Source organism: Emys orbicularis, chromosome 2, assembly GCF_028017835.1.
Source record: "Emys orbicularis isolate rEmyOrb1 chromosome 2, rEmyOrb1.hap1, whole genome shotgun sequence".
Taxonomy (NCBI): domain Eukaryota; kingdom Metazoa; phylum Chordata; order Testudines; family Emydidae; genus Emys; species Emys orbicularis.
This window is the reverse complement of record NC_088684.1, coordinates 231,659,735-231,686,540: the sequence shown is the minus strand read 5'-3', so window position 1 is coordinate 231,686,540 and position 26,806 is coordinate 231,659,735. Positions and strand designations below refer to the sequence as shown.

The window sequence follows — 26,806 nt, the reverse complement described above, 5'->3', positions numbered from 1 at the left end:
AAATCGATCCCCGATGGCTCTTCCGTTGACTCCGGAAATCCACCACAGCAAGAGGCGGAAGCGGAGTCGACGGCGGCGCGGCAGCGGTCGACTCGCCGCCGTCCTCACAGCCAGGTAAGTCGACCTAAAATACGCCACTTCAGCTACGCTATTCACGTAGCTAAAGTGGCGTATCGTAGGTCGACCCCCCCCTGTAGTGTAGACCTAGCCTAAGAGTCCCATGAATGGACAAAGTGTAGGTTTGTGCCTTCTGTGTAGGCTTGCACTTTTATTTAGCATGAGATAGCTTAGAACTTTTCAAAGCTGAAGCATCTGTCCAAGACTTCCTACTGTAACTAGTTATTTTGGTGCCTCAAAGGGGCCTGCTTTTCAGAAATGCTGTACACCCCCTTCTGAAAATCAGGTCTCTAAAAGGAGTCTCAAGTTGGGCACCCATATTGCTAAACACTTTTAAATATCGGCCTCTTAGGAAGAATCCTAGATTATTTTTCTTTTCTCTCTTTTTCTTGTGGGATGAATCACAAGTTAATGAAGAAATCCATGAAATTCCATTTAAAAGTTGGGCTCTGTTAGTCATAAAAATGAAGGTTCTTTGGGTGAGATAAACAAAACACATTAAATATAACATTTAGAAGGGATTTTTAATGGACTTTTTTTCTCAAGAAAGATCACAACTGAAAAATATGTAAGCTTAAATCTTACAGGAAGTCTGGAAAAAACGATTGGACTTGCAGGTGTATTTGCATTTCTTATATAGCAAGGTCTCTTTTGTGAAAGCAGTTTGGATTAGTGTTCCCCAGCAGATGATGCGAGGATGCCATTTGGTTGTTTCTCTCTGCATTGATCCTTGACACATTATTTTTTAAAAATATTTTCGGATTGGCTGAAGCGTGTGTTTATGTGATTGCGCCTAATGTCAGACTTTCCCATTTTTCTTGATCTGGAAGGGGACATATCGTGTTCCAGGACGTCAGAAAAGCAAAATATTTAAAATATGTTTCAAATAAAAAGAAGAAGAAATGCTTAACTTAATAAAGATGTGAGATTAATTTACAAAGGAAACATTGGCCATAGACCAACAGCAAGCCAAATATTTTGCCAGCAGTTTGCAGTTCAGTCATCCTTGCATATCCAACCTCCAGTCATCTCCCCTCCCCCTTACTTTTAGAAGTGAGATCTGTCTGGTTTACTTTGAGTTGAATAAACTGATTTTGGTTTACTCAGTTTAAAAACAAAAATAGAGAGGGACCAATTTTATTTCATTATTCCCAGGGGTAAAGCAGTCCTAGGTAATTACAATCACAGTGCTGTTTTCTCTGTCTTAATTAAAGAGGGGTTTTGCACATAGGATTTTGCACAACACAATAAAATAGTTTGTGGTTTGGTCAACCTCAGCTAAGTGTCACAGCAGCCTATTCACACGAGAAAGGCCTTCAGAAAAGTAGGACTGTGGGGATATCATGCAAGAGTGAGTGAGTGGAGCTGCTTGCCGGTATACAGGTAGTTTGGAGTTCTTCATATTTAGTGTAAAGACACAATCATAAACCATCCAGTGAACAACATTTCATGAGAACCTATGCACTAAGTGGCATGCTTCTCTGAAGCAATGAATGTGGGTTTCAGTAAAGTCTGTTAGCAATAACAGGTACTGTAGAAATCACAACATTGGTCACACACCTGTGACCAATACGTCTTATTTCTGTAGACTTTTATGGCAATGTTGTTGTTGTTTTTCCTCTTGCAAATAAGCATGATTTATTTCCTAGCAAATCCTTTTCAAGAGAAGCATCAAAGGGTTTTAAATAATGCACTTGCGATAGACATGAAAAAAAACCCAAACCCAGGCTAAGACGTTCAGTAATTAGGAAAGTCAAATTGGGTGCGTTTTGCTGGTTAAATAAATCAAAAATTTCTCATGAAAAAGTAGCATAGTAAAAAGACGATTAAGTATTAGTGCCTTTCATCACTACATTAAGTTCTCTGTTCTGCTGCTGTTTGTTTGTTTTACAATCAAACTTAAGATATTTACCTATGTTGCTTTAAATACCCCAACTGTCACCTACAGCTATTAAAATCATCACCCAGTTACTTGATTCAGAGGTATTGGAATACAAACTAGTTGTTCTTGTTCATAAATTGGATTGGCACCTGCCTGTTCTTCAGCTGCTCTGAACTTGTAGGTTTGATCAAATTTATATCATTGCAATTTTGCAAATCCTAGTGGGCCAGAACAAGTTTCCCAGGTTCCTTTTTTTAACAGTGATGTTGCCCTTGGTTTTGGAGGAGCTGATACATTTTTCAGCCAGTGTGGGATTTTCTTTTTTTAACTTAAGGGGCTTGATTCATCCCTACTGGTATGGAGGGTAAGAAGGGTAAACTTCCTTCAACTTCAAGGACTGGCACAATTTTCTTTGCCTGAGGGTGAACTCACCCAAGAAAAGTGCAGATTGTTTTTGCATTGCATCCTGCCAAAGGGGTTCTGCCAAGGGAAGGGCAACTTTAAATCACAGTCAGGGCTTCATAGGAACTCTACTGCCCAGAGAATAAGCTGAATCCGCATATACTGTGTCTGCCTCAGCTAACGTCCTTTTCGGAGAGCGCCATCCACTTCCTGAGGCAGCCCTGGCTGCTTGAATGGTATGGTGGTGTAAGGGTGACTGTGCCCTGAATTAAACTGTGTAAATCTGAGTAACTCCAGTTTAAATCTGTCTCGTGGACTGGATTACTCAGGGGGCTGGTCATGGATTACAGAACCGTTCACCTCTAGGTTCAAATCCAGACTGTATAAAACTGACTTGCCAATGGCTGTTTGGTAGCCTACAGGAAATAAATTGTTGGTCTCAGTTAAGTTCCTAGTGCATTAGTAGGAGCATTGCCAGCAGATTGAGGGAAGTGATTATTCCCCTCTATTCGGCACTGGTGAGGCCACATCAGGAGTACTGCATCCAGTTTTGGGCCTCCCATTACAAAAAGGATGTGGACAAATTGGAGCGAGTCCAGTGGAAGGCAATGAAAATAATCAGGGGGCTGGGGCACATGACTTATGAGGATAGGCGGAGGGAACTGGGTTTATTAGTCTGCAGAAGAGAAGAGTGAGGGGGGATTTGATAGCAGCCTTCAACTACCTGAAGGGGGGTTCCAAAGAGGATGGAGCTCAGCTGTTCTCAGTGGTGGCAGATGACAGAACAAGGAGCAATGGTCTCAAGTTGCAGTGCGGTAGATCTAGGTTGGATATTAGGAAACACTATTTCACTAGGAGGGTGGTGAAGCACTGGAATGGGTTAGCTAGGGAGGTGGTGGAATCTCCATCCTTAGAGGTTTTTAAAGCCCGGCTTGTCAAAGCCCTGGCTGCAGGGCCGGCGCAACCCATTAGGCGACCTAGGCAGTCGCCTAAGGCGCTACAATTTGGGGGGCGGCGACCGCAGCGGTATTTCGGCGGCGGGACCTTCCGCCGCCTCTGTGGGGGGCGGCATTTCAGGGCGGGACCTTCCGCTGCCTAGGGAGGCAGAAAAGCTGGCGGCGCTCCTGCCTGGCTGGGATGATTTAGTTGGTGTTGGTCCTGCTTTGAGCAGGGGTTGGACTAGATGACCTCCTGAGGTCTCTTCCAACCCTAATCTTCTATGATTCTAAGTGTCAGCAAGACACAATGACACAAACTGGCATCCCTGTGGCTAAAAACCACAAAAGAGAGGCTTAAAACCCTGCCATGCAAACTACAGTATCTCTGCTCAGACCCGCGAGTATGATGTTTTTTTGGTGTTGAAGGAGGAGGCATAGTTTCATTATGGACTTGTGGCGGGCTTCCATGTGGAACAGATATTTACTATAAGTATGTTTTACATGCATAGCTTTCAATGTACAAGAAAACAGTCACTTTTTATTTCCATTTGCATTCGCAACTTCTCGTGAATATCTGAAATAGACGTTTATTGTGACCATAACCCTACCACAAATTAAAATCAGATCCCAAGTCCCTTGTGAAAAGAAGCTCATTATCATGTATGGAGACATCAGAAATGATATTAAATGACACTTAGCTCTAAACCCCAAACACCACATTTATCTAAGGCTTATGGTTAAGTCTACAGTGGAAATAAGACCAGGAGCTAAGCAAGGGTTTTTTCGATAGATGTATAGCCACAAGATAAAGAACAAACAGCTGGTCGTATACTTCTGCCATTTATATATACTGCCCACATTTTCTCCTTTTAAGAGACTGATTACCATTTCTAAGATAGAGATAAACAGACTTCAGTGGCATTATACCAGGGATAAATTTGGCTCACTGGCCTTAAACCTTGAACTTCTCTTAACATTTTCTGAATCAAACTTTTTTTGTGAATTGTTAGGTTGTAAGGTGACTCAAGAGCTAAATTCACCCTTCTCAAGCTTCACAAACATCAAGAAACTGTGCTGGTTGCCCAACCTGCAACCATACTTTACCAGTATTCTTTGTATCCATCACACTTGTTATGCCTCTGCAACACAGTGAAGTGAGTAAGCTATGTCTTCCAACACCTAGAAATCAGCCGTGCTCACTGCTGTGCAGATTCCTGCTCTTCTCCAAACTGAGATCATGTCTTTGGAGAAGACTATTGTATGTAGTGCAGTCTCATAGATTTATTCCATTGCAGAATGGTGCCACCAAAATAAAGGTGTAAACAACACAACGGTCTTTCACCAGGACGTTGCTGAGTGTGCAGGTGGTTATTAAAAATTTCCCAGAAGGTTGACCATATGGATTGCTCCCCTCTACTCAAGATCCAATTTATTTTCAGTTATGCCAATCTTGAGGGAGCTGCCACTTTGTGTCCTTTTGTTAAGTTACATATTTATAAGATATCTACATGTCTTAGGACATGTGCACATAATTTAAGGAAAACTTACATTTTTGACTCTTACAAAAGGGAGATGGAAAAGGACGTCCCCTCCCCCAAAAAAGAAAGCAAACAAAAATCATTTCTCCCCTTCCCAGCCAAACACCCCAACCCCATCAAGCAAACACCTGAAAAATGAAATGGGTTCTGAATGTCCATATGCTCTTACTCTGTCAGGCTAGCAGGGGAAGCAAGTTACGTTGTGAAAGGCCTTCCACTGACAACTCCACAGTACCATTCCCGACCTTTTAAATTTGGAAATGCTTAACTCAGATGCCTCAGCTGATTTCAACTATTTTGGTGGTTCTTCACATAAAAGCAATATTCTGGAACGTGATATCGGAGCATCTGTCAGTCAGTTTAAGTTATGTTGCTGATCCTCGAAGGGCTGCATTCAGTGAGTGATATGCCTCAGGACAGCATCACTAAGCCGATGTAAACTGAGGCCTTGTCTAAACACAAAAATAATAACTATACCAGAAGAGTTAGAGTCCCCCACCTCGCCACTCACAAGCATGGACACAGTTATACCAGTATAAATATACTTATATAGTATAAGGCCTGGTCTACACTAACCCCCAAATTCGAACTAAGGTACGCAACTTCAGCTACGTGAATAACATAGCTGAAGTCGACATACCTTAGTTCGAACTTACCGCGGTTCAGACGCAGTCCACACGCGGCAGGCAGGCTCCCCGTCGACTCCGCGGTACTCCTCTCGCCGAGCTGGAATACCGCAGTCGACGGCGAGCGCTTCCAGGATCGATATATCGCGTCCAGACCAGACGCGATAAATCGAACCCGGAAGTTCGATTGCCAGCTGTCGAACTACCGCGGTAGTGTAGACCTGGCCTAAGCTTATTCATGTATGGGGAATAAGCTTATACTGGTATAACTGTGTCCACACTAGCGGTTGTACTGGTATAACTATGTTTATTTATCAATGTGTGTGTGTGTATCTATATAATCATCCCCTTAACCAAAATATCTATACTGGTACAAAAACTACTATGTGTGGACCAGGCCTGAGTAATCAGACATTTCTAGCCTTCCCATCTATAGACCTCAAACATTGCACACCATCTCTTCCGGTAGAAATCCGTATTTATTTTAAAATTGATTGGCCTTTGAAAATAAAATGTGTTTAAATAATGGGAGGAAATTAGTTCAACTTGAACTAGCTTTGCAGATCCCCAAAATAGAGAGGTTTGCGAAATCTCAGACAGTAATAGACTGTCCTGCACTCAGGAGTTTTCAAAGCCCAATCTGAATTTCTTCAAACACTGCCACTTATGTTACTTACATTACAAGGGAATTTTTTAGCCAAAGTATTGTGTTTCAATAACAATCTTCACAAGGGAAACAGGGAAAAACAGAAATATTGTAAAATTAATTTGAACTACTAAAAGGGAGACATTCAAGGGCCACCTGAGGAACCCTTCCAGGCAAGAACAGATGAGATAAAACAGTAGGAATAAAGTGGCGAATAGTGATGTAGTATAGTGTGCTTTTGCATTTTTTTTCATGACTGAGGTCTGGTCTTAAGCCTTTTATACTGAAATGGGACACTGGATTTTATCCTCATCTTTAACATTAAATTCTGTCTTGGGGAAATATTTTTTCTTTAAAATAAGATTTCTGGGCCAGAGAAGGGGAGGGGTGGGAGAAGAAAAAAAAAGGAGATGCAGATGTGAATTGCCAAGCCATAAAAAATATTTAACACAAATTAGAAAACATAGATTTAAAATAAACTATACATTTTTATGGAATATATTCTATCATTAACCTGTGTAACTCACTACTTCAGAATATTACTTAGGAAAGTATCTTAAATTTCAACCACAGATTAGATATTTATTAGTTTGATCCTGCTCTAATTAATGTTAATAGCAGCACTCACATTAAATTCAATGGGAGCAGGATTATGCAGATATAAATGAGATACATTGTCCTCCATAGAGCTAGATCAGTTTACAGTAGTTGAGAATCTGGCCCATTTATTTTTGCTGTTGTATGTATGTTGATCATTTTATATTGTTTTCTCAGGATATTATGAGGATGACTGGGTCACAGGTTGTGCTCTGTCTATTCAAATTTATATTTGCTTAATGACTTTTGCTTAATGAAGATATTACACATAAATGGGCATATTTTGGAAGCCATCAGGTATAACAGTATATAAAACTATTTAGGAGAGAAGTTCTGAACATACTTGTTAAAAAATTCAAACTGAAATGCCTCTGATTTTACCATCTCTCATGAGTCGGGCTCTGAGTTACTACAGAGAATTCTTTCCCAGGTGTCTAGCTGGTAGGTCTTGCTAACATGTTCAGGGTCCAACTGATCACCATATTTGGGGTTGGGAAGGAATTTTCCCCTAGGTCAGATTTACAGAGACCGTGGACATTTTTCATCTTCCTCTGCAGCATGGGGCACGGGTCACTCGCAGGTTTAAACTAGTGTAAATGGCAGATTCTCTGTAAGAACATAAGAACATAAGAAAGGCCGTACTGGGTCAGACCAAAGGTCCATCTAGCCCAGTATCTGTCTACCGACAGTGGCCAATGCCAGGTGCCCCAGAGGGAGTGAACCTAACAGGCAATGATCAAGTGATCTCTCTCCTGCCATCCATCTCCATCCTCTGACGAACAGAGGCTAGGGACACCATTCTTACCCATCCTGGCTAATAGCCATTTATGGACTTAGCCACCATGAATTTATCCAGTCCCCTTTTAAACATTGTTATAGTCCTAGCCTTCACAACCTCCTCAGGTAAGGAGTTCCACAAGTTGACTGTGCGCTGCGTGAAGAAGAACTTCCTTTTATTTGTTTTAAACCTGCTGCCTATTAATTTCATTTGGTGACCCCTAGTTCTTGTATTATGGGAATAAGTAAATAACTTTTCCTTATCCACTTTCTCAACATCACTCATGATTTTATATACCTCTATCATGTCCCCCCTTAGTCTTCTCTTTTCCAAACTGAAGAGTCCTAGCCTCTTTAATCTTTCCTCATATGGGACCCTCTCTAAACCCTTAATCATTTTAGTTGCTCTTTTCTGAACCTTTTCTAGTGCTACAATATCTTTTTTGAGGTGAGGAGACCACATCTGTACACAGTATTCGAGATGTGGGCGAACCATGGATTTATATAAGGGCAATAATATATTCTCAGTCTTATTCTCTATCCCCTTTTTAATGATTCCTAACATCCTGTTTGCTTTTTTGACCGCCTCTGCACACTGCGTGGACATCTTTAGAGAACTATCCACGATGACGCCAAGATCTTTTTCCTGACTCTTGAAGTCTTTAAATCATGAGTAACCCAGAGGAGTGAGTCTGCAAGGTTCTGTGGCCTGCAATGTGCAGGAAGTCAGACTAGATGATCATGATGGTCCCTTTTAACCTTAGAGTCTATGAGTCTGTGTTCTTGAGAACTGTTCAGGAGAGTACAGTAAACTCTTACTATGAAATCAAGAGGCTTTATATTCATATTTTTTCCTTTTAATTTTTTTTAATCACATTTCCTCTCTCGTTTGGTCTTCAAAACATTTGACAGCAATATACATCCACCTTGACTTGTTGTACTGTACATGCCATAAAACTGTACTTGGGAACCAGCAGGTTATATATTCCTCGGTATTATTGTTTTTTATTATGAGCATTGGCTTGGGTCGGTCATATGCATTCATTAAAAAACCCTACGATTTATGATTTTCAAGTTATCTGGAACTTAATCTGCAACATGAAAGGCTTCTATAGCCACAATGAGAATGAAAAACAAAAAACAAAAAACCCCACAACAACCCTGAATTGTTGCAAATTTAACTCCATACTCCCACATTGGTAATGACTGCAAAAGTAATTTTGTCAATATTTATAAATCAATGCAAACCAGAAACTGGATGTTTTAATTTACCATGGTTTAAATGTAACTGATACCCCCAAGTTTAGAGCTTTCAGCTTTGTAAAGTGCAATGTTATTGCAGGGCATGCATCCAATTTTTAAAACATTATATAGATTGGAGACAGATGAGCTTTCCAGAATTATTTTAGGCCTATTTTGATTAAATGCCCAAGATGCAATCTCCAATGGAAATTAATTGCATTGATGTGAAAACAAATGAACTCCAACCTCAAAATCAGCTGCAGCTTCATGTTCAATACAGTACTTAAAAGGGATGGAGCAGGCACCAAAAACACTGGTGTGAGTTATAACTTGGAATCAGCTTTCACCCATTCCCCTTGAACACTGCTGGAAAAATAGACCCTAGCACTGCTAGCACATATTTTTCAAGATAATCTTAATGTCAGTATCTAAAAGGCAATACTTCACATTACAGGCCTGATACAAACATGGTGGAAATCAATGGGGGCCATTTTATTAGCTTCATTGGGCTTTAGATCATGTCCTGTGACACTTCATGGTGAGGCATTTCTACTATGTTCATCATCCAGCAGTATTCAAGGAGATGGGAGATTTTATTAGGAAAAGGGCAGGGGACTTGATTCTATCCCCTGAGGAGCATTTGGGTGTTTTTGTTATCAAATTAGTTTAGGAATCAGATTAGCTCAGTCTTTCCAGTGGTGCTTTCGGCACCATCTTTAGGTCAAAAAGTAGCTTCAGATACATATGTTCCCTCAATCAGGGAACCACTCCCACTGACATCAGTTGCATATGTGGACAGAGAAGACAAAGCATAGTCCTTTAAATAATGAGAGCAGTCAACATTTGCTCAGTCATCTGTGTTGAGCTACATTTTGAGCCGTTTTCTCTGGCTTTTTCCTGTTCTCTTAATGATTTGCTCTCCATCCCATCCCTCTCATTATTCACACCAACACGGTTGTCAGTAGGAACTTTTAATATGATGCAGGTGGCACAAAGGTTCCTTCCAAGAAATGGTTTAATATTCATTTTGATCTTCATGAAATTTTTAAAGGAATCAGAAGAGGGGTTGTTGGTGGGATGTTACTGACCATAAACTGGTTCTTGGCAGCCTTATCTCCTGGCTATAACTTGCTAAAGAGGTTTGTGAAGAGAGGGAAACTAAGAACAACATGAAATACATACTATCCAGAATATGGCATATATTGATGCTAAGGCACAGGACTAGAAGCTAGGAAATATGGGTTTGATCTGCCACAGACCTCAGATATCACCTTAGGCAAGTCACCAAACTTCTTTTTTGTCTCATTTTCTATAAAATGGGAATAATGGAATTTTAAAATTTTCTAACTCACACCTCTTGAAGATGGTAGGTTTTTAGCCCCATTTATAGAACTTAGATCTGGTAATAATCTAAATATCTTCTGATAGAAAAGTTGGGCAGATTTTTACCTTGTGTTGGATATGGTGCAATTGTCTCATGCAGGCACTATACAAAGGAAGTAGAGCAGGTTCAGCGTAGATTGGAGAGAAGTTTGCACGTTGTAGAGACCACGATGTTTTCCTGTCAGGAGTGTTGTTTATCTGATTTTTGGCTTTTGCAAAAGGCCCCTTCACACTGCTTACCTATTTCCTAATTACAAGTATATTAAATTTGTATACTCACAGCAAATCCCATGTACTTACATATCTTCTTCCTCCTCAGCTGCCATTATCTCTGTGAAATGTTTCCACTCTAATCTTATCACAAGGATGCTCCAGCTCTCACAATAGTATTACATCTGTTTATTATAGCTGCTGTTAATTATTATTTGTATTACAGTAGCACCTTCAGGTCCCAAGAACTATTGGAGCCCCATTGTGGTAATACAAATACCCAATGAAGCAGGATTCTGCCCTAAAGAGCTTACTGTCTAAGTAGATAAAATGGACAAAAAGTGGGAAGAGGGAAGTATTGTTCCTATTTTATAAATGGGGAACTGAGGCACAGAGACTTTAGGGGAATTTTCCATGGATGTCTGAAGCCAAACTAGGAATTAAACCCATATCTCCTGAGTTCCAGTCCAGTGCCTTAGCTCTAAGCTGTCCTTCCAACCTATTTGGTGACAACATTCCTTATTTGGGGAGTATCTGAGAAAGAAAGGGATAAAGAGCCCTTAAGCCATCTGAAACACAAACCCTTGGTTCTTCCAGTATAGCATAAGGGCACAGAAGAGGGTCAGCAAGTACATCCTGAGACACCCCAGGCAGGCAAACATTTCTGAAACACGGGGCATGAAACTCCTGCTGCAGCATCCATCATTTGGTTGAGGACAGTGAAAACATGTGCTGTCATCTTTGACATTTTAATTGAAAAGAAAGCTTACACAGATTTCAACCTTAAGTAGTATGTTTATACAAGTGTATACAGAGAAATAATCTGTCAGTTCAGAGCAGGCTCGGTGCTACAAGATTTGGTTTAGTAACTGAACAATCCAACATTAGCTCACACACCTTGCCTTGTTCCATGCCTCAGTAATTTTTAGTAGAAATACTTTGCCTAGAGGCACACAGTTATTAAAAAAGAGGCTGAGCTTGCTTAAATTATTAGCTCATGGTAACAAGCCTGCACTGGAGAAACTGTTGGTCCTTTGTTTTCACAATTTAGCTGTAATTCGCCATCTTATTTTCAGAGACAAACTTCTGCTTTGTTTGGGAAGTTTAAAAAAAAAAAGAACAAAGACAGGACGAATAAATCACTTCAAAAAGAAGGCAGTTTTTTTTTCTTTTAGAATAAAACTAGGTTTAAAACACCCAATTATCCTTATATTTTTATTAACATTTACTGGCTTAATAATAAAAGTGAATAGAATCAGAAAAGTTAATTGATAAATTTGTTTTCCAAAATATCCAATCTAGGGAGCTGTTGGTTCTAAGTGCTCAGTGAAATGCTGTTACCCTGTCAACCTGCTGAAGGTGGGGAGAACCTTTCTCTTCATCATTTTTCTCTTTTTGAGAGCTATAGTTGTTTTATGATGCAAAGTTATGAAAATAAAATACATATTGTGCTGCTGTAAAGCACTCAAGAATATTTAACTGACTGGGTTGCTGGAGCGGCTGAACATTCTAACACCTCTATATAGACAAGTTTAACAGAACAGCTAATACATGTTCCATTGTCACCGGTGGCTGGCGGTTAGGGTTAGGGGTCTTTCAGCTTGTTTAACCCTTTGACATTTTTATTCACTGAGCCCTAGATTTTTCAAGTGTCTACTAATTCTTCATGTCTAACATTTGGATGCCTACTTGAGTAATCTGAATGTCTCAAGCTGAATGCCCCAAATTAGTGGACACATTTGAAAATGTTTTGCCTTAACTATTTTTAAAATTTGTTTTAAGGTAATAATGCTATATAGGATATTCAGTTATTAGTTCATGCGGTCAGTGCCCTTTCTTTTCTTCCTAGAGTATTAGTTATGGTGGGACAAAATCCCTTGTCTTCCTGCATGATCAAACTTTTGGTCTGGCTTGAGCTGAGAGCATGCAACAATACTTTAATCAGATAAAGGACACTTACTAGTGCTCTCAACATCCCTGGGACGTATTTTGTCATGTTTTCCTGCATTCTGGTTTTCTCTTTATACCATTTTTTTATTATAGTATAGGTTTTATCTGAGCCAGTTCTTCATTTTAATCTCTGCAGTGTGCCTTTAGCTGTTTTCCCTAGTTTTGCTCTACTCAGTTACATATGGAACAATGGCATAGTTATCATTTGTGGAGTGCCAGCAGTGTACAGAACTTAGAGGAAGACAGTCTCTGCTCTGAGGAGGCTAAAGTCTAAGAAACTATGCTAGCTCTCTTTCTTCTTCTTTTTTATTTATTTATTTTTTCTTCTACTAATGGGTCAGGCAACAAGACCAAGTGAAATATTTAGAGAGAAAGAAAGATTGAAACCAGCAGTTTCTAAGACCCACAAAAGCCAAAAGGCAAATGTTAATAAGTTCTGTGAAGCTTTCAGGGACCTGCTGGTCCTTGTACTTATGCTGAATTCCCAGAGGTTTGTAGAACATGTGTTCAGGAAATATAGGAGGTATTTACACAATTTGAGTTTCTAAAGGCAAGATTTATTATTAACTAAACCCTTAAACAGAGTTTGACCCAGGCCTGGTGCTAACGGGGCTGTGTGTGGAAGGGGACATTTGCCTCCCCCTCCCCAAATAATCTTCAAAGGTCCCCAAATTACTGTCAGGCCAAAAGATATACGAAGTTAATCATTGTTAAGCAGTGGAACAGCCGCAGACTGAGGAGTCTTCATCCTTTATATAAATCATGGCACAAAACTGACACAGTAGCCAAATTTTACTTTTTTGATCTCTTAAAATCCAAGATTTTCCAGAGGTCTAACTAGCCCCTAGACTCCTGTTTGTTTGTTTTTTAAATAGCAACATCCAGGAGCCCCTCAAAAATCCCCCCTCCAATAATAGAATCCTCAAACATACCCTGGTGTGGCCCATTATATACTCTGTGGTAGCCTGATTTGTGGTGCCCTTCTTTCATCAGGGTAGGTGAAGAGCGCAGCACTCTTAGGGAATTTTGGAGGTGTTATTCCACAAATCAGCTGTTATAAGGAATGTAAGTATTCATCCACATCTTCTTCCTCTGTTTTCTCCCCAATCCTTGCCCGGTAGTACTTAAGCATGCCATCCCTCTTATTAAATAAAAACACCCTACAATTCTGAGGGAGAGGAGTTGCTCCTTGTACTCAATTTCTTATATGTCAGCACAGTGAATTCCATATCTCTGATAGCTATTGACCATGCCCTCATCATTTCACGTATTGACTACTACAACTTCCTGCTTTCTGGCCCCGATCACTGCAACTGTGCTCCACTCAAGTCCATTCAAAGGGCCAATGCCAAAGTACATCTTCCGGGCTTGCTGCTTTAACCACCCGAACTACCTTTTTGGAGCCCCCTTCTCCTCGGCTTCACCTCAAATCAAACAAGCTTCTTATCTTTACTTTTTAAGACCTTTCACAATTTAGCCTCATCTTAGCTAGCTGCTCTAGTAATGTATTGTGACATCAACCACCACTTTCAGCTTGCCAACCTCCCCGGCCTTTACCATCCACTAGTCGGTTTCTCCCCCAAACACCTCTGAGCTTTTTCCACCTCTTATGCCTGGGAAAATCTCTGGTATAATCCATGCAGCCACAACCTTAAAATCTCCCCACAAGAGTCGCCTTTGTGACAATGCCTACAAAACTGTGCTAACTCATAGACTCATAGACTTTAAGGTCAGAAGGGACCATTATGATCATCTAGTCTGACCTCCTGCACAACGCAGGCCACAGAATCTCACCCACCCACTCCTGTAACAAACCCCTAACCTATGTCTGAGTTATTGAAGTCCTCAACTTGTGGTTTAAAGACCTCAAAGTGCAGAGAATCCTCCAGCAAGTGACCCGTGCCCCACGCTGCAGAGGAAGGTGAAAAACCTCCAGGGCCTCTGCCAATCTGCCCTGGAGGAAAATTCCTTCCCGACCCCAAATATGGTGATCAGCTAAACCCTGAACATGTGGGCAAGACTCACCAGCCAGCACCCAGGAAAGAATTCTCTGTAGTAACTCAGATCCCACCCCATCTAACATCCCATCACAGACCATTGGGCATATTTACTGCTAATAATCAAAGATCAATTAATTGCCAAAATTAGGCTATCCCATCATACCATACCCTCCATAAACTTATCAAGCCTAGTCTTGAAGCCAGATATATCGTTTGCCCCCACTACTCCCCTTGGAAGGCTGTTCCAGAACTTCAATCCTCTAATGGTTAGGAACCTTCGTCTAATTTCAAGTCTAAACTTCCTAATGTCCAGTTTATATCCATTTGTTCTTGTGTCCACATTGGTACTAAGCTTAAATAATTCCTCTCCCTCCCTGATATTTATCCCTCTGATATATTTATAAAGAGCAATCATATCTCCCCTCAGCCTTCTTTTGGTTAGGCTAAACAAGCCAAGCTCTTTGAGTCTCCTTTCATAAGACAGGTTTTCCATTCCTCGGATCATCCTAGTAGCCCTTCTCTGTACCTGTTCCAGTTTGAATTATCCTTCTTAAACATGAGAGACCAGAACTGCACACAATATTCCAGATGAGGTCTCACCAGTGCCTTGTATAATGGTACTAACACCTCCTTATCTTTACTGGAAATACCTTGCCTGATGCATCCCAAGACCGCATTAGCTTTTTTAATGGCCATATTACATTGGCGGCTCATAGTCATCCTGTGATCAACCAATACTCCGAGGTCCTTCTCCTCCTCTGTTACTTCCAAGTGATGTGTCTCCAATTTATAACCAAAATTCTTGTTATTAATCCCTAAATGCATGACCTTGCACTTTTCACTATTAAATTTCATCCTATTACTATTACTCCAGTTTACAAGGTCATCCAGATCTTCCTGTATGATATTCCGGTCCTTCTCTGTATTAGCAATACCTCCCAGCTTTGTGTCATCCGCAAACTTTATTAGCACATTCCCACTTTTTGTGCCAAGGTCAGTAATAAAAGGATTAAACAAGATTGGTCCCAAAACCAATCCCTGAGGAACTCCACTAGTAACCTCCTTCCAGCCTGACAGTTCACCTTTCAGTATGACCCGTTGTAGTCTCCCCTTTAACCAGTTCCTTATCCACCTTTCAATTTTCATATTGATCCCCATCTTTTCCAATTTAGCTAATAATTCCCCATGTGGAACCATATCAAATGCTTTACTGAAATCGAGGTAAATTAGATCCACGGTGTTTCCTTTGTCTAAAAAATCTGTTACCTTCTCAAAGAAGGAGATCAGGTTGATTTGGCACGATCTACCTTTTGTAAAACCATGTTGTATTTTGTCCCAATTACCATTGACCTCAATGTCCTTAACTACTTTCTCCTTCAAAAAATTTTCCAAGACCTTACATACTACAGATGTCAAACTAACAGGCCTATAGTTACTCGGATCACTTTTTTTTCCTTTCTTAAAAATAGGAACTATGTTAGCAATTCTCCAGTCGTACGGTACAACCCCTGAGGTTACTGATTCATTAAAAATTCTTGCTAATGGGCTTGCAATTTCATGTGCCAGTTCCTTTAATATTCTAGGATGAAGATTATCTGGGCCCCCCGATTTAGTCCCATTAAGCTGTTCGAGTTTGGCTTCTACCTCGGATGTGGTAATAGCTACCTCCATATCCTCATTCCCATTTGTCATCCTACCATTATCCCTAAGCTCCTCATTAGCCTCATTAAAGACTGAGGCAAAGTATTTGTTTAGATATTGGGCCATGCCTAGATTATCCTTAACCTCCACTCCATCCTCAGTGTTTAGCGGTCCCACTTCTTCTTTCTTTGTTTTCTTCTTATTTATATGGCTATAGAACCTTTTACTATTGGTTTTAATTCCCTTTGCAAGGTCCAACTCTACATGGCTTTTGGCCTTTCTCACTTTATCCCTACATGTTCTGACCTCAATAAGGTAGCTTTCCTTGCTAATCCCTCCCATCTTCCACTCCTTGTAGGCTTTCTGCTTGTTCTTAATCACCTCTCTGAGATGCTTGCTCATCCAGCTTGGTCTACAACTCCTGCCTATGAATTTTTCCCCTTTCTTGGGATGCAGGCTTCTGATAGTTTCTGCAACTTTGACTTAAAGTAATTCCAGGCCTCTTCCACCTTTAGATCCACACGTTCTTCAGTCCAATCCACTTCCCTAACTAATTTCCTTAATTCTTTAAAGTTAGCCCTTTTGAAATCAAAAACCCTAGTCCCAGATCTATTTTTGTTTATCCTTCCATCTAGTTTGAACTGAATTAGCTCATGATCACTCGAACCAAGGTTGTCCCCTACAACCATTTCTTCTATGAGGTCCTCACTACTCACCAAAACCAAATCTAAAATGGCATCCCCTCTTGTTGGTTCTTCAACTACTTGGTGAAGGAATCCATCAGCTATCGCATCCAGGAAAATCTGAGCCCTATTATTATTACTAGCACTTGTCCTCCAGTCTATATCTGGGAAATTAAAGTCTCCCATGATCACACAATTCCCATTAGTGTTTACTTCATTAAAAACATTAAAGAGGTCTCTATCCATATCCAAATCGGATCCCAGCGGTCTATAGCACACCCCAAGCACTATCCCAGGGGAGGCTGTAGTAGCTTTCTTTCCCAATGTGATTTTTGCCCAGACAGACTCTGTCTTATCCATTCCATCACTTCTTATTTCTTTACAGTCTACCTCATCATTGATATACAATTCTACTCCACCACCTTTGCCTTTATTTCTGTCTTTCCTAAACAGCACATAGCCTTCAATACCTGTACTGCAGTCATGACTACTATTCCACCATGTTTCTGTTATCCCTATAATATCTGGTTTCACTTCCTGCACCAGTAGCTCTAGTTCCTCCATTTTGTTACCTAGGCTCCTCGCATTAGTGTACAAACATCTTAATTTTTACCATTTGGCTTCACTGACATTCTTTACCTGATTAGGCACAGACACACTACAACCAGTATCACCTATTAGACTGGTATCTACACTACCCTTCCTTTTTATGTCCATTCTCATACCCACGGCTGTATCCTTTCTTACTTCGTTTTCTTCCCTCTCAATGTTAAATTCCGGCATGGAGATTACCTGGACATCTCCCAACCATCTCCCCCAAACTCCTAGTTTAAAGCTCTCTTAATCAGTTGTGCCAGCCTCCATCCTAAAAGTCTATTTCCCTCCTTACTCAGGTAAAGTCCATCCCGAGAGAACAGTCCTCTGTCCATGAATGCTTCCCAGTGGCCATACATCCCAAAGCCCTCCTTATAGCACCACTGCCTGAGCCATCTGTTGATTGCCATAATCTTGTCACACCTTTATTGCCCTTCTCTAGGAACAGGCAGAATCCCACTGAATATCACCTGAACCTCGATTTCCTTCCCCAGCCTGGCATAGTCTCCCTTGATACGTTCCAGCGAGAATCTAGCTGTATCATTTGTTCCCACATGAAGGACAATCAGCAGATTCTTTCCCGCTCCCATTAGGATCCTCTTCAGCCTCAGGTCCACATCCTGTATCTTAGCACCTGGCAGACAGCACACCCTTCTGTTCTCCGGATCAGCTCTAGTTCCAGGCCTGTCTATTCTTCTCAGTAAGGAGTCCCCGATCACGTAGACCTGCCTTTTCCTGGTGATGGTGTGATTCTCTGGTCTATCCCCTGTTCCCTCTGGCTGCAAGTCCTCTCGATTCCTATTGTCCCTTGCAATCCTCCGCAACCCATCCCGTATCCTCCTGGGACTCATATTTGGTGTTATTATCTCCATTGACTCTTCCCCTCTTCCTATAGGACTAGCTGCTCTTCTCTTCTTCCTTGCCCTCTTACCTTCAGCAACCACCTGCTGTGCCCCTTCTTCATTTTCCAACTCCTCAAACCTGTTCCTGAGCTCTATTTCTCCTTCACTAGCCCGTCTTTTCCTCTGCCTGGTTCTCTTAGTCACATGCTTCCACTGTCCACTTTCTTCACCCAGCAGTCTCCCCTCAGAGTTCTTTGGTCCTGCTTCCATCTGCAAGTCTGATTATAGCTAGGCAGGTTCTGAGCTGGGACTGCCCCTCTTTCCCTTCCTTCCTTTTCCTACACGCTTTCTCTTTCAAGCTTCCCCATTCCTGTCATTCCCCACCATACCTCTACCTCCAGTTAAAAAAATAAATATGTAAAAAGACAAAACCAACATCAAAAATGTAATTAACTAAGCTGTGCCAAATCTTCATTCTATTTATTTTCTTGTGTGTTATATCCCCATCCTGTGTCCTTCATCTGTTTTGTGTCTTTTAGATTGTAAACACACTGGGGTAAAGGCTGTCACTTATCTATATTTGTACAGTGCCCAACCAATTGGGACCTTTGAGCTGCTACCATAATATAAGTGTCTACTACTGATGATAAAAAAAATCTATCACACAAAAGAGTCTGAATTGTCTGTGAAATACAAACAGAGATCTCTGCTATATTGGAAAAGATCTGCTTGTTTAGGTGCCAGTTTTCTTTTTCCTAGAATACAGTTCAGTTCTGCACTTAACTTGGCTAAACAAAGCTCTTGTTTCTTAGAGCGTTCTGCTCTTTGATGATATTGGAACCATAACATTGTTAAACCGCAGGTACTGTAGGTCAGGTGAGGTTTATAAAATTACATAGGGGATTCCAAAAGAGTGTCTGGTACAATGCTTTTCTCCTACGAATGTAGTAGGCTGAAAGTGGACAGAATCACAGTCTTAAAGTGTCCTGGCTTTTCAGGATGAAAGTTTCTAAAGCACCAGGCAACAATTAGGCAAGTGGAAAAAGTATGTCAACATCAGTATGTTTCAGTAGTGGCACTATAGGTCAAGTGATTGCCGGCCATCATGCAATAACGGAGTCAGCACTTATGGTCTTAGATACAATTCCTGGTGCAAATATTTCCCCTCTGCCTGAATTTGGAGGATTTATCTTTGTAGTTCATGCTGCACTTTTCAGATACTTAAGCAACGTTGTAGCACTGCAGATGCCCTAGGCTTTCTGAGGTGCTTCACTTTGAAAGCAGTTCAAAATACAAATTTATGGTAACACCTGACAATGTGCAGGCAGCTGGTGTGCTGCGACTGCTGCTTATTATACTGATGATTGTTTCATCCTTGTCTGATTGTTGTATTCACCTGTTGTGTCTCATCATATTGTTAGGGACCGAGATGTGGGCAGTAATGCCTCATGGTCAGAGCAGTGGGGGTCAAGCCTAGTGGGTTGGAGCCAGAGTCAAGAACCAGGAGTCAGAACAAAGGGTCAGAGCTGGAGTCAGGAGTGAGAGCCAGGAAGCACAGTTGGAAGTCAGTATCAGAATCAGGGGTCAAATACCAGAGCCAAGGGTCAAGTCAGAGCCAGGAATTGGAGCTGAGGGTTAGAAACAGGTTACCTGGAGTAAAGGAGGGAAGGAGCAGGACTGGGTCTGGGATAGGGCTGGAACAAAGCAGGAGTGGGACTGGAACAAGGCGGGAGCAGATGCTAATACAGCTGTGAGTGGTTGCTTGAAGCAGCCAGCGCCCTGCTGCTGCTGGTCTTAAGAGCAGGTCTGCTGATCCCCTCAGCCAATTGGACAGTTTGGACAATCAGGAGGCTCAGCTGGGGCCAGCTGTGCTCATTAGACTGTCTGGGGCTTAAGCTCCTGAGAGTACCCCCTCCTCTGAGGGTGCCTTCCAGGAGTCCCAGGGTTGGGCTTGTCAGGATAAGCTTCCTGAAACTCCTGCAGTGGGTCTGAGGTGTGAATATTTTCCACTGGTTCCCAGGATCGTCTGTCTGGATTTTAACCCTCTCTGTCCACTATGTACTGGAGTTTCCCTCCAATGTGTCAAGAGCAAGGATTTATTGAACCAAATACTCCTCCTGCTCCTGGATGGTGATAGGTGGGGGTGGACCACGTTGAAAACAATTTTTCGAGGTAAGGCTTCGGCAGAGAGACATGGAATACCTCGTGGATCCTTCCAGACTCAGGCAACTGTAAGCTGAATGCCACTGGATTTACCCATTCCAGAATATTAAATGGACGTAGATACTGGTGGTCTAACCTAGCTGATGGATGCATTAACCTAAGGTGCCAAGTAGACAGCCACACCTGGTCACTTACGGCAAGGTCAGCATGGTGCTTATAAACCCTCTGAGTAGCTATCAGGTATTCCTTCCACTCTTGGTGTAGCTGGCAGAGGTGGGAAGTTAAGTCTGCAGCAGTGGGTATCAGAGACTTTATGGGGCTGTCCGGGTGAAAATGAGGATGAAACCCAAAGTTGGTGAAAGAGGGACTTTATTGGGTGGAAGTGTGTGTGGCATTATTATACACTAATTCAGCCTAGGGAAGCAGGGAAACCCCTTCATCATGGAGATAGTTCAGAAAACAACAAAGATATTGCTCAAGCATAGGTGGCGCATGAGTCTTTCATTTGGGGAGGCTGTGCCCAGGAGTGCTGGAAGCTCTGCTCTGCCCGTGCTCTTCCCCTGCCCCTATGGCCCCACCCATGCTCCACCCCAAGGCCCCACCCACCTTGTCAGGGAGCAACAAATAGCAGGGGGCAGGTGGGTGTGACAGGGGAAGTGGCAACAACTGCAGGAGGGAGGCGATCCCATAGGGGGATTATGGGAGGGAGCAGAGAACAGCAAGGGGTCAGGACACGGCCAAACGAGGAGGTGAAGGTAGGAAACTGCATGGGGAGGAGGATAGGCAGGAAGAGGGACAAAAAGGCCTGTTGGCCCAGTGCAGGCTGACATAGGAAGAGGAGGGACCTCCAAAAGAGAGCATGTGTGCCCAGATCCACACGCATATGGACAGCAGGGGAAATGCTGCAGCTGCAAGGCCAGGGAAGGCAGACAGGCAGTGCATTCTTCTTATCAAACATGTCAACAAATTCTTGGTATTTAGCTGTTATTGCAGAGGTGATAGGAGGGGAAATGGAGGGTGCCAAGATTCCCTGTGAACTAATGGCCTTGGGCTCGGATTCTCCAAAGAGGCAAACTGAGCCGCAGAGAGCTTCTGGTCTATGGCTCAATTTTGGGAGACAAGACTGCTGACAGTGCAGGGACCTGAAACTTACTGCACCTGCCCACCAACAGATATGCGGATCCTGCATAGTGAGCCAGGGCGTACTGAGGATAACCGGAGGGCGTTGAGCTCAGATGCGCCCAAACTGAAGGGTTTTTCTATGACCATGGAGAGTGGTGTCCTCCAAGGGGCAATCTGGTAGGTAACTGGTTTCAATGAGAGGAGCAACCCGTTGATAGACTCTGCCAAATCTGGAGATCTTTCCCATTGGATGGGAATCATATATACTTATTCAAAGTCCAAGTCCATGAAACTACTGGAGGCCCCTGAATCCAATAGCGCTTACAAAATTGGAGGGGGAGTCAGAGATGTGTTGGGTTTGGGTTAGTTGTTGCTAGAATACTGGTGGACAAATATCCTTATTGGGTACTGGAATGAGGGGAACACACTAGCCCACCTTCTGTTGGGACTGGGACTTGGCATTTCCTGGTGGGGATGCAGGTCAGGCCTTTGCAGGACAGCCCATTGTGAAGCATTGAGGTTCTCAGCAGTACTGTACAGGCATAAGCCCGCCATTCACTGTCAATTTTTCTCAGCATCAGAAAGGCTGGGATAGGCTTGGTCAATTTGGATGGGCTCAGTCTGTGGGGGCAAAGCCAGTGATTGGTGAGTTGGAGCCAGGGAAACTGCTGGTACATGGGAGGCTGACCCTTGCTCTTGGAGGTGCTCCTTTATACAGTTATCGATCTTAACACACAGTTCGATTAGATCATCAGCAGGCTGAAATGGAAGTGGTAACATTGCACAGCCTCATTCCACTCAGCGTCTGCTACCAGGCATCAAAATTATACAGCGTATTTGATAACTGATTGGTGCCCCTGCCACAGTGCTTGGAGTACAGACTGTGCTTTGCGCATGTGATTTGGGTCATCCAAGATCACTGTCATGGCTTGCACAAAGTTTTCAGATTGAGCCAGGAGCAGACCAGATTTCTCCAGGAGCTGAGAAGCCAAGGCCAGGGCCTCCCTGACTAGCAAGCTGATGGGTTTGGTCAGTGGGGAATGTTCTCGGTTGCAACAGAAACAGAAGCTGACACTGATTCAGGAATCCGTGGAATTTGCCATGGTTGCCATCAAACTTATCCGGCAACAGAATCTTTGGTTCGCAGGGTGGCATGGCTTGCATCTGCAGTGCCATATTCTACACCTGCAGGGCAACAACCTGAGTCTACAGGTTGTATACCCACTATTTCCAACAGGGAGATATTTGTCTTGGTGGGATCAGTGCCAGCAGGGAACTGGGCCCCTTTTCCCCGATGGGGGTTACTTTTTTTGAGGGGGGGAGTGCTTAAACTATTAGGGACCTGGATGTGGATGGTCATGCCTAGTGGTCAGAGCTGCGGAGTCAGGCCTAGTGGTCAGAGCCAAGATCAGGAGTCAGGGCATAGGGTCAGAGCCAGGATCAGGAGCTAGAGCCCAGGGTCAGAAACCAGGGGTCAGAGCCAGGAATCAGAGCCAAAGGTCTGAACTGGGATCAGGACCTGAATGCCAGAACCAAGGGTTAAGTCAGAGTCAGAGCCAGAGAATTGAAGCCAAAAGTCAGAACCGGGTTATCTGGAGTAAGGGAAGGCAGATGCAGGGCTGGGTCCAAGGCAGGAGTGAGGGTGGGACAGGGCTGGAACAAGGCAGGAACTGAAGCTAACACAGCCATAGGCGTATGCTTTGAGCAACCACAGCCCTGCTGCTATTGCTAGTCTTAAGGGCGGGCCTGCTGATCCCCTCAGCCAATCAGGCAGTTTCACCGATCAGGCGGCTCAGTTGGGACCTAGTTGTGCTCATTTGACTGCTGAGGGTTAAGCTAAGGTAAGTAGGCTAGCTGTGGGCCCTTACTCCTGACATATAAATAGACTGTAAGCCCTTTGGGGCAGTACCTGACACAGCGGGTCCCTGATCCCTAACTGGGGCTTCTAGGCATGGTTCAATACAAATAATAATAATAATAATTAATAATAAACATTGGCTCTCATTTGAATTGAGGCTGTTAGGAGGAGCAGGATGGGATGTATCATGCTTAAGATCCTTTGATCTGGAGCTCTTCCGCAAACTAGAAAACATGCTCCTGACTGCTTCAGTCCTGCTACATTTAAAGCCATGAGGGTCTAGTCCTATGTGGCTGAAAATAACCCCAGGGAACCTCAGCTAGAAATTTCTGTGAACTGAGAAAGCATGAGACTTCAGTGAAGATAAATGGTCTTAATGCGTAAAACAAGTGCTTACCAGACAATAAAGAGAGCTGGTTCAAATGGGATTTTCATCATAGCAGGTAGCATGCTTGGTGTCAGAATAGAATATCAGGGTTGGAAGGGACCTTAGGAGGTCATCTAGTCCAACCCCCTGCTCAAAGCAGGACCAATCCCCAGACAGATTTTTTGCCCCAGATCCCTAAATGGCTCCCTCAAGAACTGAGCTCACAACCCTGAGTTTAGCAGGCTAATGCCCAAACCACTGAGCTATCCCTCCCTCAGGAAGAAGTGCTTGGTGAGCTGTGCATTGTGTTGCATTTGATGCACTGTTGGAGTTATCTTTATTTTAGTCTATGCATATAGTCCTGAGCATGAGCCCATTGAAGCCACAGAGAAGTTAAAAGTTGTAAAATGTCTCCATTGGGGTCACTTATTGCTAGTTTTCCAGAACAGTTGAGCACTCACAAGTTCCATTGAAGTCAAACAGCTGTGAGGGCTTAACATCTTTGAAAATTAGTGTCTAGACTGGTATGTTGCTTCCTCTATAGAGCAGTTCCCTATTTGCAGGTTGTTTGTCCAACAAACCTATTTACTAGAGTAGAAAACGACTAATGCTAAGGGCCTAAAACCTTTGAGTCAGCAGCACTGACCAAGAGGTCAGGGGGCTGTTCATCATCTTCAGTATTTTATCAAGAGTACAAAGATGGGAGGTGAACAGAGGACAATGTGCACTTTCAGCATAAAAAATGATAATACCTGTCTGTCACAAAAGCATCACTTTTGTCTCACTGATTTATCTGCTGCTACAGAAGGTTAAAAAGCAACAACAACAAAAAGAGCACTTTGTCCTCTTAAGAGAAGTGATAAATGGGATGGAATGTAAGAATCAGACAAATTTAGTATTTCAAGCAGTTTTAATCTGTAGGAAAGTAAGTGTGTGTGTGTGTGTGTGTGTGTGTGTGTTAATCAATGGCTTGTTTCCAGTGTGGAAGAAATAGAAATATCTGTGAGCACTGGCTAGTGTCAAACACCCCTACTACAGAAATGAGTCTGGTGTGTATGTTATATAGCATTTTTATTAGTGGCAAGAGTGCAGACTTTTTGACAAAGAGAGTCAGCCTTGAAACACAAAATCTCTGATTGTACTGCAGAGCTGGGAAAGATCGTACTCAGGGAAAGGGCAAGCAGGAGCTTTAGTAGTGGGAAAAACCCTAGAAGTAGTGAGGTGTTGAAAAAAAAATCTTTCACCAAGTGTAAAGCATATGCAGACCCACAAAGCTAAGCAGCATGAATGGTGAGACTGGGTACAGCGAGGTAGCTTATTTGCCATTTCAATAAATACAAATAATTCCCTTTTGACTAAGTCCCATATTCCCAGGCTCATTAAATCAATTTCAGAAATTTTTTTGGCTCTGGAACATATAAGCAGAATTCAAACCGTGCCGTCCCTGGAGGTTCACTAGCATAAATTGCATAGGTCAGGCCAAAATAAGTTTCTGTCAAACAGCCTAACACCTATGGTTATTATGAAGCTGGTGAGTTGTACAAAGGGCCTGTATATGAGATTGTCAGTGTGAATGCATCGGGGGGAGGGGGGGAGGGATGTAAAAGCTATTGTCCTGGTACTTGTTTCACTTCAGTCTCATTGGGAGTCGACTGATATTTTATTGAATAGGATCCTTCTGTGAGCTCACAGAAGTTAAAAAAGGGAAAAATCCTTTAGGTCATGGTAGTCTGTCTATCCTTCTGCAAGATTGTACTCTACAGTACATAAACTCAGTGCATTGTCCAGTGGGGTGGGGGTAGCTTCCACCACTTCCGTTGGGAGATGACTGCAGCCTAAAACCCCCAAATAAATATCAAGTTTCTCCCAATATTCAGCCGCATTTTTCTCATTTTTAGATTTATCTCACTACTTTTAGTTATACCTCCCTGTACAGCCCCACCCTACATAACTTCTCTCCATCCTTGATGCTTGATTCATGCTCACGGTTGCTAGTAGCAGCTGCACTCCAGGCAATGGGGGAAATTCAGACCCTGGGGAGATAAGGCAACATTTGTGCTTATTTCCTCTCACAGGGATAGGGAGATTTTAAGTGTAGCCTGATCTCTCATAGGAGCCCCACTGACAGTGGATAACCAGAGGGTGAGCTGAATTTTGCTGCTCCCAAGCACTGCGGTTATGACCTCCAACTCCCTGACGAGAGCAGCTCACTTTGGGTGCTGCAGTCGCTGGCGGTGGACCCCTCAGTGGAATGGGGGCACTTATTTTAGTGTAGAGGCTTCAAATATTTGTAGACTTTTCTCATCTTCGCTCCATACAAATTGCTTACCTAAGTGATAAATCAGTCCCTCCAGCTCCCTAATTATTTGCATTTCCTCTTAACTCCTTCCAATGCCTTGGTGCATCCTGGTCTGTGATGCTCTGTCTGTGACACCCAAAATTGCACTGGCTTTATTTGTTACCATATTGCATGTCTTCTTTCCTGGTTTTGGAAAATTAGTACTAGGTTTGCTTTTCTCCATCGCTTCTCCAGGACTTTTCAAAAAAACCCTGAATAACTTGTTAACTAACTCCCCTGACACCCAAGCTCCATATGATCTGGACGGCCTGATTTTGTCTTCACATCATTCACTTTCCCTCTCTTTTCAAGGGAGTCATTACTTCCCAAATGTTTTTCTTCTTAGAGGCAGTTATTAAAAAGTAGTTCAGTACCCCAGCTATTTTTGAATCCATTCATTTAATGATCCTTCTCATTTGTTAATAGGTCTACTTTCCCCCTAATATTTATTTTCCCCTGGTATATTTGTAAAAACACTTCTAAATCCCTTTAATGCCTTTTGCTAACGTTAACCCATTCTGCTTTTTTTTTCACTCCTTTTTTTCCCCTTACAAACCCCTTAATCTGACTCTGAGAATTAATCTTAATTCTCACTTTTCCCGTTTCCAGTGCCATGAGTGACATGCTGACCAGTAAAATCGGGCCTGTTGCTTTGGAAGGAGGAAATGGGGTTTATTGTAGAAGATATATTTATATATACAGTAGTGAAAAATGTTCAAATTAAAGTAATTTATAGTGATAAGATTTCTATTAATTTATGCATGTTTAATTGACTATCATGCACTGTTTTGTGTCTGTGGGCAGAATTTATAACAATGCATTGACTATAGAAAGTCTATATCATACTTGCCAGGAAATAAAGCAAATTAGGGCATTCACTAACAAATCAG

General features: G+C 42.4%; 1 protein-coding gene across 1 annotated transcript in view; it reads left to right on the top strand.

Annotated features, from left to right (window-relative positions):
- Positions 1-26,806, top strand: part of CREB5 (cAMP responsive element binding protein 5) — a 304,624-nt gene that overhangs the window by 182,588 nt on the left and 95,230 nt on the right. The window lies entirely within an intron of this gene.